This window comes from Saccopteryx bilineata, chromosome 6 (genome assembly GCF_036850765.1).
Source record: "Saccopteryx bilineata isolate mSacBil1 chromosome 6, mSacBil1_pri_phased_curated, whole genome shotgun sequence".
Lineage (NCBI taxonomy): Eukaryota > Metazoa > Chordata > Mammalia > Chiroptera > Emballonuridae > Saccopteryx > Saccopteryx bilineata.
The window spans coordinates 95,011,976-95,023,318 of NC_089495.1; the positions used below are offsets into that span (position 1 = coordinate 95,011,976).

General features: G+C 35.3%; 1 non-coding gene across 1 annotated transcript; it reads right to left on the reverse strand.

The window, feature by feature from the left end:
• Window positions 1-448: 448 nt before the first annotated feature.
• On the reverse strand, window positions 449-524 carry TRNAA-GGC (transfer RNA alanine (anticodon GGC)). The gene has a single exon. It is a non-coding gene; the product is annotated as a tRNA-Ala (tRNA).
• Between the last annotated feature and the right edge of the window lie 10,819 nt (window positions 525-11,343).

Sequence of the window (11,343 nt, forward strand, 5' to 3'; positions counted from 1 at the left end):
ATCTCTGTGATTGTGATCAGATATCTGAAAGCATTTTTTTCTTTTTTTTAAAAGATTTTATTTATTCATTATAGAGAGGGGAGAGAGAGAGAGAGAGAGAGAGAAGGGGGAGGAGCAGGAAGCATCAACTCCCACGTGTGCCTTGACCAGGCAAACCCAGAGTTTTTTTGGGTTATTTTGTATTTTTCTGAAGCTGGAAACGGGAGGCAGTCAGACAGACTCCTGCATGCGCCCGGCACGCCCACCAGGGGGCGATGCTCTGCCCATCCGGGGCGTAGCTCTGTCACGACCAGAGCCATTCTAGTGCCTGGGGCAGAGGCCAAGGAGCCATCCCCAGCACCCGGGCCATCTTTTGCTCCAATGGAGCCTCGGCTGCAGGAGGGGAAGAGAGAGACAGAGAGGAAGGAGAGGGGCAGGGGTGGAAAAGCAGATGGGCGCCTCTCCTGTGTGCCCTGGCCGGGAATCGAACCCGGGGCTTCCGCATGCCAGGCCGACGCTCTACCACTGAGCCAACCGACCAGGGCCAGCCCAGGGTTTTGAACCGGCAACCTCAGAGTTTCCAGGTTGACGCTTTATCCACTGCGCCACCACAGATCAGGCCTGAAAGCATTTTTAAGGTCAGTTGCTCATGAAAATAATTCTTTCAAGTAAAACACAAATCATCATTCAGGTAATATAAGCAAAATCCAGCTATCTCAGTTACATGTAAACCACCTCTGGACCCATTTGTGTCTGAATTATTTGTAAGATTGCATATTTCTTCCTCTCCAGGGACAGAATAAACCTAGTCTTTCTTTCATTCTATTTTGTGAATATTTTTCACTGGAACACTTCCCAATTTTACAGTAAACATTGTAATTAAATTGTTTTTATGAAAATAAGAAATTAATAGTACTGTTAACAGAAAGTGATTAGGCCAAATACTTGCCCTCTGTTTAGTAACGCTGTGCAAATTCCAGGCTTCTCCTGAGCAAACACTTCCAAGTTTGTATTACTACCAAAATTTGTAGTTCAGTGACGTGAACAAATGGGCTAAATTGAAACCATTAAACTCATTTAGTTTGTGATCACAGCCAGATTAAACCCAAACCTCTAAAGGTGAAACTAAAATAGATTAAATCAATATATTATGAAGTCTTATGCAAGATGGTTCCAAGCCATTAAAAAGAAATAATTCACTAAACAAGAGTTCATAACATGTTCATTTTCAACATCTTTATCATTTGCATCTTTCAATAAATTTTATTGCATTTAATTTCTATAAACTTTAACAAAAATTTGTAGATAGCAAATGTCTTAGAAGTAATAGTATGCTTAAATTTTGCCACACTAAAGCACTTTGAAGATTAGATAATTACTTAAAATTAGTAAGTCCTCTACATGAGAGACTAATACTATATGAGTAAAATTTTTAATTACTAAGAGTTTTTTTTTTTTTCCTAGCTAAACGGACTAAGGACTAAAAGGAATTTCTGCCTCATTGGTCTGCTTTCTTCCTCATACATATTTTGGTATCTCTGTTAGACTAGAAAAAAATAAAGAAGGCCTAAATTAAGATATGGGTATTTTCCATATAATTAGAAATAAAATCATAGACATAAATGAAGAGTACATAATCTGAATAGTAGAACCTGCTTATTAAAGTGAATAACACACACACACATACACACACACACATACACACATATAATGTAAATCAATGGGATTAGAGATTTTTGTTTATTATTTGATCACTGGTGAGGCCCATGCACGCAGAATTTTTTCTAGAACATTGTGAAGATTAGGTAGATATTTGTTAAATAAGAAAAATCTCCCAATAATATATAAAATACATAAATAGAGATGTTAAGTCCCTAAGTATTTTAATCAAATACCACTTGTGGTCTATTCCTAAAATTATTTCCTCCTCTGCCCTCTATCAGGAATCACAATCAAACTTTATGAGAAACTACACAACAAACCATACCACTGTAATTTGGTTTGAAGTAACCAATATTTTTCATAATCTTACAAAAGTAAAAGTATACCTATTACTAGTTTTCTTGGTGCCACATATTTTAATAAATGGATAAAAGAGTATTTAGCACATCTATATTTTAATAAAGATCTTTCCAGTATTATTAGGACATTGACTTCTTTTGAATACCTAAGTTAATTATTTAAACATGTTATAGGAGGTCAAGAAAGTTTAAGGTAAACTTTTGTGATAAAGCAACAAGTATGAAGTATTCTTGTCCCAAATCTCAAATCTGAATCTGATCAAACATCCAAAATCAGTTAGCATTTTTTTTTTTTAGGAACAACAAAACAAAAGAATAAAAAGAGCATGGAACATCATAAACAAAATCCAAAACTTTATGCTGTGGGAAAGTGGCCAGGGGTAACCAACAAATAAATTGTGATGAAGAGAGGAAAGAGAGATAGAAGGAAAACTTATACACTAAAAAACCTATCAACCAGCTTTAATGGGGTTTCAGATAAAATTTAATGTTAAAACTGTCCATGTGTATTTCCAGCTCACTAAAACATTTTAAGGACAACACTAGCATTCGAAACTTCTAAATGTAGTTGGCACTTATCATCCTTGAAATTCATTACTGAATTGAAATACTTGGGTTGTAATCCCTTTTAAAAATTTTTTATTAATTTTAATTTATTGTGTTAATATGGATTCAAGTGTCCTACTCAATAGAGCTCCCTCCTCCCATCCCCCTTGTCCCCCATTACCACCCTTTTGCCCCCCTCCCCCTAACTCCCTCCCCACTCCCCTCTGGGATTTGCTGTCCAGTTATCTGTATCTATGTGTTATGTATATATAATTTCACTAATCCCTTCACTTTCTCTGATCTCATCCCCTCATCCCCCCTCTCTCTGACAGCTGTCCCTCTGGTCCCTGTAACTCTGCCTCTACTTCTATTCCATTCCTAAGTTTAATTTGTTCATTAGATTCCACATACAAATGAGATCATATGATATTTGTCTTTCTCTGCCAGTCTTATTTCACTTAACATAATAATCTCCAGGTCCATCCATGCCATTTCAAAAGGTAAGATTTACTTCTTTTTCATGGATGCATAGTATTCCATTGTGTATATTTACCACCACTTTTTAATCCACTTGTCCACTGATGGACACTTGGGCTATTTCCAGATTGTGGCTATTGTAAACAATGCTGCAGTAAACATGGAAGTGCATATCTTCTTTTGAATAAGTGATTTGTTATTCTTGGGATATATTCCTAAAAGTGGGATAGCTGGGTCAAAAGGCAGTTCCATTTTTAATTTTTTGAGGGAACTCCATACTGTTCTTCACAGTGGCTGCACCAGTCTGCATTCCCACCAGCAGTACAGGAGGGTTCCCTATTCTCCACATCCTCAGCAGCACTTAACTGTATTTTACTCTTAAACGTCTTTAAATATACTGGCATTTAGATATTTGAGGATATGTGGCAATAAAGATCTTGAGGGACTTTCTAGTTTTTGGTTTAGGTTTAAAAAAGATAAGTAATATGTCCTCTAATAATAAGCCCAAAATTTTACTGCTATTTTATTTTACTTACCTAGGGAAACAAATAAAATACATATTTGAAGTATTGGCTGAATTTAAATATAGCTGAGTTTAAACAAAACCTTTCACATAATTTTGCTAACAAATAAATATTACATTTTTTTCATATTGCAACTGTAGAAAAATTGTTATATCTCATGAATGCAAGATAGCTGACAGGAAGGTGTCCTTGTTAAATATAAACTACAATAAATCAGATGTCATTTGTCATATTCATCAATATATTATGTCACTGTGATGATGTTTAATTTATTTTCTTCTATAAGGTGAATAGCTAGACAAGAATAAATTTTGACCTAATATGAAAATGAGTAAAAATAGAACATACTGAAAAATTTAATGGTATTTATTTTCATTATGTTTAAATGTGAGTTCCTTATTTTCTTTAATATTGTAATAAAAATAATTGTTTTAGTTTGCTTTATTAAAATAGGCCTTGTTGAGAAAACATTTAATAGAAAATTATGATTAAAAAAATTAAACAGTAGCTCAATTATTGTATTGCTCAAGGCTCATAAATACTAATTTAAGTTGAGGTTTACTTGTAGACATGAGCATAATACTTAATAAGCATGCTAGGGATTTTTTGAAAGAACATTAAGCAAACATTTTTAAAGTTAAAGGTAACTAATATATTGAGTAGAAACAAAAAATAACGTGGTTGAAATTCAGTGCCTTAAACTTTCAAATTCACTGACAAAGAGTTAACCTGATCTTCAGGTTTCTAGGATTAATTGAAGTTCAGATACAATTTTAGAACTGCAACTTAGATTTCCTTTTATTCATTTGTATTTCACAAGCTGACCATTTCACAGTAAAATTATTATATTAAAATATTGCACATTTTAAGATTGAGGCATTTTTTTGGATTGAAAATATAAGTACAAAAATTATGTGGAAGAATCCTAAGGCTACATGAAGAAGCTAACCAGGTTTCTTTGTGCTTTTAAAATTTATTTCTAAGCTGTTATCTTGAATTACACTCATTTTGCATTTTAACTTTCTAGCTGAAAATTAGTATAGAAAATTAACTTTTGTTACTATTAGAACATGAAATTTCAAACCATGTCTTTTTTATACAGTCTCCTTTGTAGTTTTTAAAGTTAATTAACAGTTTACATTAAATATTATTTTGTTTTAGTTCCAGGTGTGGCATAGTGGTTAGACAATCATATACTTTACAAAGTGTTCCCCCTGATATTTCTGGTTCCCAGCTGGTAACATATATAGTTATTGCAATATTACTGATATATTCCCTACTTTACATCTTCATGACTATTTTGTAACTACCAGTCTGTACTTCTCAATCCCTTCATCTTTTTACCCAGTTCCCCCAATTCCCTTCCCCTTTGGCAACCATCAGTCTGATCTCTGTAGCTATTGTTCTGTTTCTTATTTTGTTTCTTCATTTATATTGGTCTTCAGATTCCACATATAAGTTAAATCATATGGTATTTGTCTCTTTCTGACAAGAATGTATTATGCTTATTTCACTTAATATAATACCACCCATGTTCACCCATGCTATTGTAAATGGTGAGATTTTGTTCTTATTTTGGCTGTTTATCATTCATATTTTTCATCTATATTTTTCTTTCTCTTAAAGAAGACATTTCTTTAGCATTTCTTGTAATACTAGTTTGGTGGTGATGAACTCCTTTAACATTTTCTTGTCTGGGAAGCTCTTTATGTGTCCTTTAATTCTAAATGATAACGTTTCTGGGTAAAGTAATCTTAGTTGCAAGTCCTTGTTTTTCCTCACTTTGAATAATTTGTGCCAATCATTTGTGGCCTACAAATTTTCTATCGAGAAATTAACTGACAGTCTTTTTTTTTTTTTTTTAAGTGAGAGGAGAGGAGATAGTGAGACAGACTCCTGCATGCATCCTAACTGGGATCCATCTGGTAACCCCTGTCTTGGGTCAATGCATTAATCAACCAAGCTATTTTTAGCACCTAAGACTGATGCACTCAGACCAACAGAGCTATCCTCACTGCCCAGGCTGATGCTGGAACCAACTGAGTCACTGGCTGCAGGAAAGGAGGTGAGAGAGCAAGGGAAGAGGAAGGGGAAGAGAAGCAGGTGGTCACTTCTCTTGTGTGCCCTGATCATGAATCGACACTGGGATGTCCATATGCCAGGTTGATACTCTATCCATTCAGCCAACATGCCAGGGCCCCAAATTGTTGATTGAATTCTCTACTTTATCTACTCTACTGTTGATTCCCTGTAATTTATTCTTCGTTTTTGTTAGTGTATTCTCTATTTCTGACTGGTTCTTTTTTTTATGTTATTTTTTTGAATGCTGATGAACTTCTAAGTTCTTTGAGCATTTTTATAAGCACTGTTTTGAGCTCTATATCTGGTAGTTTGCTTACCTTCATTTCATTTAGTTCTTTTTATGGAGATTTCTCCTGTTTGTTTGTTTTTTGTTTTGTTTTTTTGTTTTTTTTTATTAGGGACCTGTTTCATTGTCTCTGACTTTTGGCTGCTTTTCTGTGTTTGTTTTTTATGTATTATGTACAGCTTCTATATCTCCTGGACTAGGTAGAGTAGCCTTATGTAGTAGGTGTCCTGTAGGGCTTAGTGCCTCCTGTGTGGGTTGTATGCACTGTCATGCTATAGTTGAGCATTGATTGCTTTTGACATATCAGTAGGAAGGACTGACCCCAGGCCAATCAGCTGCAAGGATCTGCTGGAGGAGCTGTTGTACAGGGGCAAACTCTACAAAGCAGGACTTGATTCAGTGGGGCTTTGGTGCTCACCTAACCTGCCCCTTTAGCGTGTCATGCGTGGAGGTGGTAGGATTGTAATCCTGCATGGTCTATACGGTGCACTGGCTCTAGGGTCTCCCTGTTCCCTGTCTGGAGAGACCTGGAGCTAGCTACAAAGTGATCTGCAGTTGGCTACTACTTGTACCATGGCACAAGTACTACTACTGGAGTACTACTACTGGGCACTTGGAGGTGCCCAGGCTACAAACCAAGTTTAGGTACCACTAGTGCTGACCTCGGGACTACTTAGCAAGAGGTACAGGGTATTCAGAGGCCAGACGGTGCTTGTTTGAGAGATTTTAAGAAAGTCTGAAGCATGAGGAAAGAGACGCTATCTATATGGAAAATAAAAGCTCAAACCACATCTATTTGAAAAGAAAGTTTACTTAATTATGATAGGAATGCACTGAACACTAACAAAATAAACATTAATAATTAGACTATAAAAATTATTTATGAATAACATACATTCTTCAGATTTACCAATAATATTAGTCATAATAATTAAAATTCTGTTTATAAAGGTTTTCAAAAACCTTATTATACAGCCATAGCTACAAAATTATAGATACTTAAAATAGGAAAGGCCATAGAATTCATCTAGAAAGTGCTGTCAGAAATATAATGAGTCACAAAGGTGAATAAGATATATAACTGAAAATTTTCTATAGCCACATTAAAAAGTTAAATTGAGTATGTGCAAATAATTTTAATAATACATTTTATTATACCCAATTTATTAAAAATATATTTGCTTCAATCTATAATAAATACCAAATAATAATGAAATTTTTCTAAGTTTTTAAATATTATCTACTTCATGACACTTTTTTTTATTTTAATGGGGTGACATAGATTAATCAGGGTATATAGGTTCAGAGAAAACATCTCCAGGTTATTTTGACATTTGATTATGTTGAATACCCATCACCCAAAGTCAAATTGTCTTCTGTCACCTTCTATCTGGTTTTCTTTGTGCCCCTCCCATTCCCCCCCCCTCCTTCCCCCCCCCCAATAACCATCACACTCTTGGCCATGTCCCTGAGTATCATTTTTATGTCCCACCTATGTATGTAATCATATAGTTCTTAATTTTCTCTGATTTACTTATTTCACTCACTCTAGTGTTATCAAGTTCCATATATGTTGTTGTAAATAATCTGATGTCATCATTTCTTATGGCTGAGTAGTATTCCATAGTATATATGTACCACATCTTCTTTATCCAGTCATCTATTGAAGGGCTTTTTAGTTGTTTCCATGTCTTGACCACTGTGAACAATACTGCAATGAACATGGGGTTGCATGTGTCTTTACGTACCAGTATGAGTTTTGGGGGTATATTCCCAGTAGAGGAATTGCTGGGTCATATGGTAGTTCTCTTTTTCAGTTTTTGAGGAATCACATACTTTCTTCCATAGTGGTTGTACTACTTTACATTCCCATCAACAGTGGATGAGTGTTTCTTTTTCTCCACAGCCTCTCCAGCACTTGTTATTACCTGTCTTGTTGATAATAGCTAATCTAACAGGTGTGAGGTGGTATCTCATTGTAGTTTTGATTTGCATTTTTCTAATAACTAATGAAGATGAGCATCTTTTCATATATCTGTTGGCCATTTGTATTTCTTCCTGGGAGAAGTGTCTGTTCATGTCCTCTTCCCATTTTTTATTGAATTGTTTGTTTGTTTGTTGTTGAGTTTTATGAGTTCTTTGTATATTTTGGATATTAAGCCCTTATCTGAGCTGTTGCTTAAAAATATCATCTCCTATTTAGTTGGCTGTCTGGGTTTTTTTTTTTTGTTTTTTTTTTGTTTTTTTTTTTTTTTTTTACAGAGACAGAGAGACAGTCAGAGAGAAGGATAGACAGGGACAGACAGACAGGAACGGAGAGATGAGAAGCATCAATCATTAGTTTTTCATTGCACATTGCGACACCTTAGTTGTTCATTGATTGCTTTCTCGTGTGTGCCTTGACCGTGGGCCTTCAACAGACCAAGTAACCCCTTGCTCAAGCCAGCGACCTTGGGTCTAAGCTGGTGAGCTTTTGCTCAAGCCAGATGAGCCCGCGCTCAAGCTGGGAACCTCAGGGTCTTGAACCTGGGTCCTCTGCATCCCAGTCTGACTCTCTATCCACTGCGCCATCACCTGGTCAGGCAGCTGTTTTGTTGTCAGTTTCTTTTGCTGTGCAAAAGCTTCTTAGTCTGATGTGGTCCCATTTATTTACCTTTGCCTTCACTTCCCTGGCCTTTGGGGTCAAATTCATAAAGTGCTCTTTATAACCAAGGTATATGACACATTTTAATTTGGAATAAATATCTCAGGCACTCAATAGTCACCTGTTTCTAATATGCTATGTTGAATGGCATAGATATACAGTACTTCACTTCCTTGAACTTCATATGTGAGAATATTTATTTTAAAGTGAGTTGATGTGGAAGAAGGTTATGAATATGATCTATTTAGATAGGTACTGGCCTCCACAAAGGCAACAGGCTACTACTGCATGTATGTAGCTGAGTTCGTAGTCTCTTGTTAATAAGCTATATAATAGTGACCTGTTATCTTTCTTCCTTTTTTCTTTTCTTTTCCAAGTGAGAAGAGGGGTGATAGAGACAGACTCCGCATGCACCCTCTCTGGAATCCACCTGGCAACCCCTATCTGGAGCCAATGTTCTAATCAACCAAGCTATTTTTAATACCTGAGACTGGCCATTTGGACCAACCAAGCTATCCTTGGTGTGAGAGGCCATGCTGAAACCAATAGAGTCATTGGCTGTAGGAGGGGTGGTGGGAAGGAGGGAGAGAAGCAGATAGATGGTCACTTCTCTTGTGTTCCCTGACTGAGGATTGAACCCAGAATATATGCATGCCAGGCTGACACTCTATCCACTCAGCCAAATGGCCAGAGCCTTACCTTTCTTCCTGTTTGCTCAGTTTCATCAACAGCAAAGTGAAAATAATAATAGTTACACAGAGTAGTTATTCAGTGTATGTAAAGTCCTTAGTACAATTCTTAGTATATTATGAGAATTATAAGTAGTCCTGTTTTCAACTTACTGTCTTTATGTAAATTATCTAACTCCTGTCATTTACTTACTACTGTTAAAAATTAGTTTGCAATAATTATTGACTATCAAATCCTTTCAACACAGTAAGGTTTTCTTGAATTAATATGTTATTGTTAAAGAAATGTGTATTTGTTCTTTGGAATATATTTGTAAGGCTGAGTAATTTATCTTTTTAGAACTGCCTATTTAAATCTAAAATAACCTGTTAAATTTTAGCTATTTCTCCATTTATACAATTTCTCCTAATACCAAATTAGCTAATTTTTCTTTCATAGTATTTAAACCATTTTTTTTATCTTTTCATGTAATCTTTTAGTTAATGCTGGACCAAACCCTTCACACTTTTTCCCCCTATTTAATCTCTACTTATAATGCTGTAGAGAGTCACTGCCTCTAAATGTGTCCAGCCTACGTGCAGCTGAGAGCAGAAGCAAGGCCCTGCTCATCAGAGGGTGACCTGAAAAGGCAGGGTCACAAAAACAAGTTGGAGGCTATTTGTGATATTGATGCCAGAAGCAGGGCTGGGTACACAGTGCAACTGCAGGCTCAAGATGTTCTCATATGCTTGTAGGATAGAGCATCAGGTAGTTTTAGATCTGAGGTTATTAATTCCATCCCCCAGCACAATGCCCTATTTTTTAAGCATATAAAATAAATGGGTTTTTCAAGCTTGGGGCCATTGTGTCTCCATCCGAGCACAGTGTCCCACCTGGCCCAAACTCTATCTATGTCTCTGTGTTTTCATTAATCCTCTCTCAGCCTCACTCAGGTCTTCACTTCTCCGCATAGGCTGCAGCATAATGCCACTTGTTTCCTGCAGTCATATTGAGCTTTTTCTCTGAACTCCTTCCAATATGTCTACATTTCTGTGCTACTGAAGCAACCGAAATTGAATGCCACTTGGATGCAGTTCATCAGAATTACATAAAGAATGCGATTACCCATGTGTCCTAGAATGTCATGATTCTTTGCCTACAGATCAAAGTAATGGTGAACTTTTATGCACTTTAATGAAGTCTCAGCCAGATCTTTTCAGTGGATGACTAAGGTACTCTTAGAAAGGAACAGTTAAAGTTAATAAGACTCATGTAGAGGTTCAAAAAGAAGTGAAATCTATTCAACAGTATCTTCAGAATATGATTCTTTTCTTTTTTTTTAAAGTGACATTGAGCTTAGAATTGGACTCTTTCAAACATAATTTGAAGAAAATAGATATTTCTCTAATGTTAATGTGATTTAAAAAGTGGAGATAGGAAAGAAAAAAATGAGAAAGGTAAATGTAAACATGACAATAAAATTTATAAATTAACTCATTTGTAAACCTATCAGTTTACAGAAAATGTATAAATTGTTTATTTTTATTCTGTAATACATGCCCAGATTTTCCTCCCTTACAATTTTTAAATTCTTCACTGAAAAATTCATTTTTGATAACTAATTGATTTAATGTTTGTAGCATTATTATATTTCTAGTTTTAATAAGTATAATTCAATCTTTTTGCATTTGTGTTCTTTTATAAAATATACACAAAGTATCAATACATGCCATTAAGTTGAATTATTCAGACAACTAGCTAAGAATGGTAGGTAAGCAAACTGGGAAAGTGCATGCTAATCTAAATTTATGAAGAAAGGTGTTTTTAAGTGACTTTCTTTTACTTTGGGGAATTTATCAATAGAAACACAAGATGAAAATGCTTAAGGCAATCAGGACACTGACAACATAAGGAAACCATAGGAGTTATGCTACTAACGATCCTGGGATTTATTTTTAGCTAATTGAAGAAAAGAGTATTGTTTCTGTAAGTCTTTGTGATTCTGTTTGTGTATTAATTCTATTGAATTAATTTGTGCTTCTAGTATTATATTGGAGTTCATAAATGTAGAAAATCTCATTTTTCTTTAATTAAATCTCCATGTATCAGTCCAAG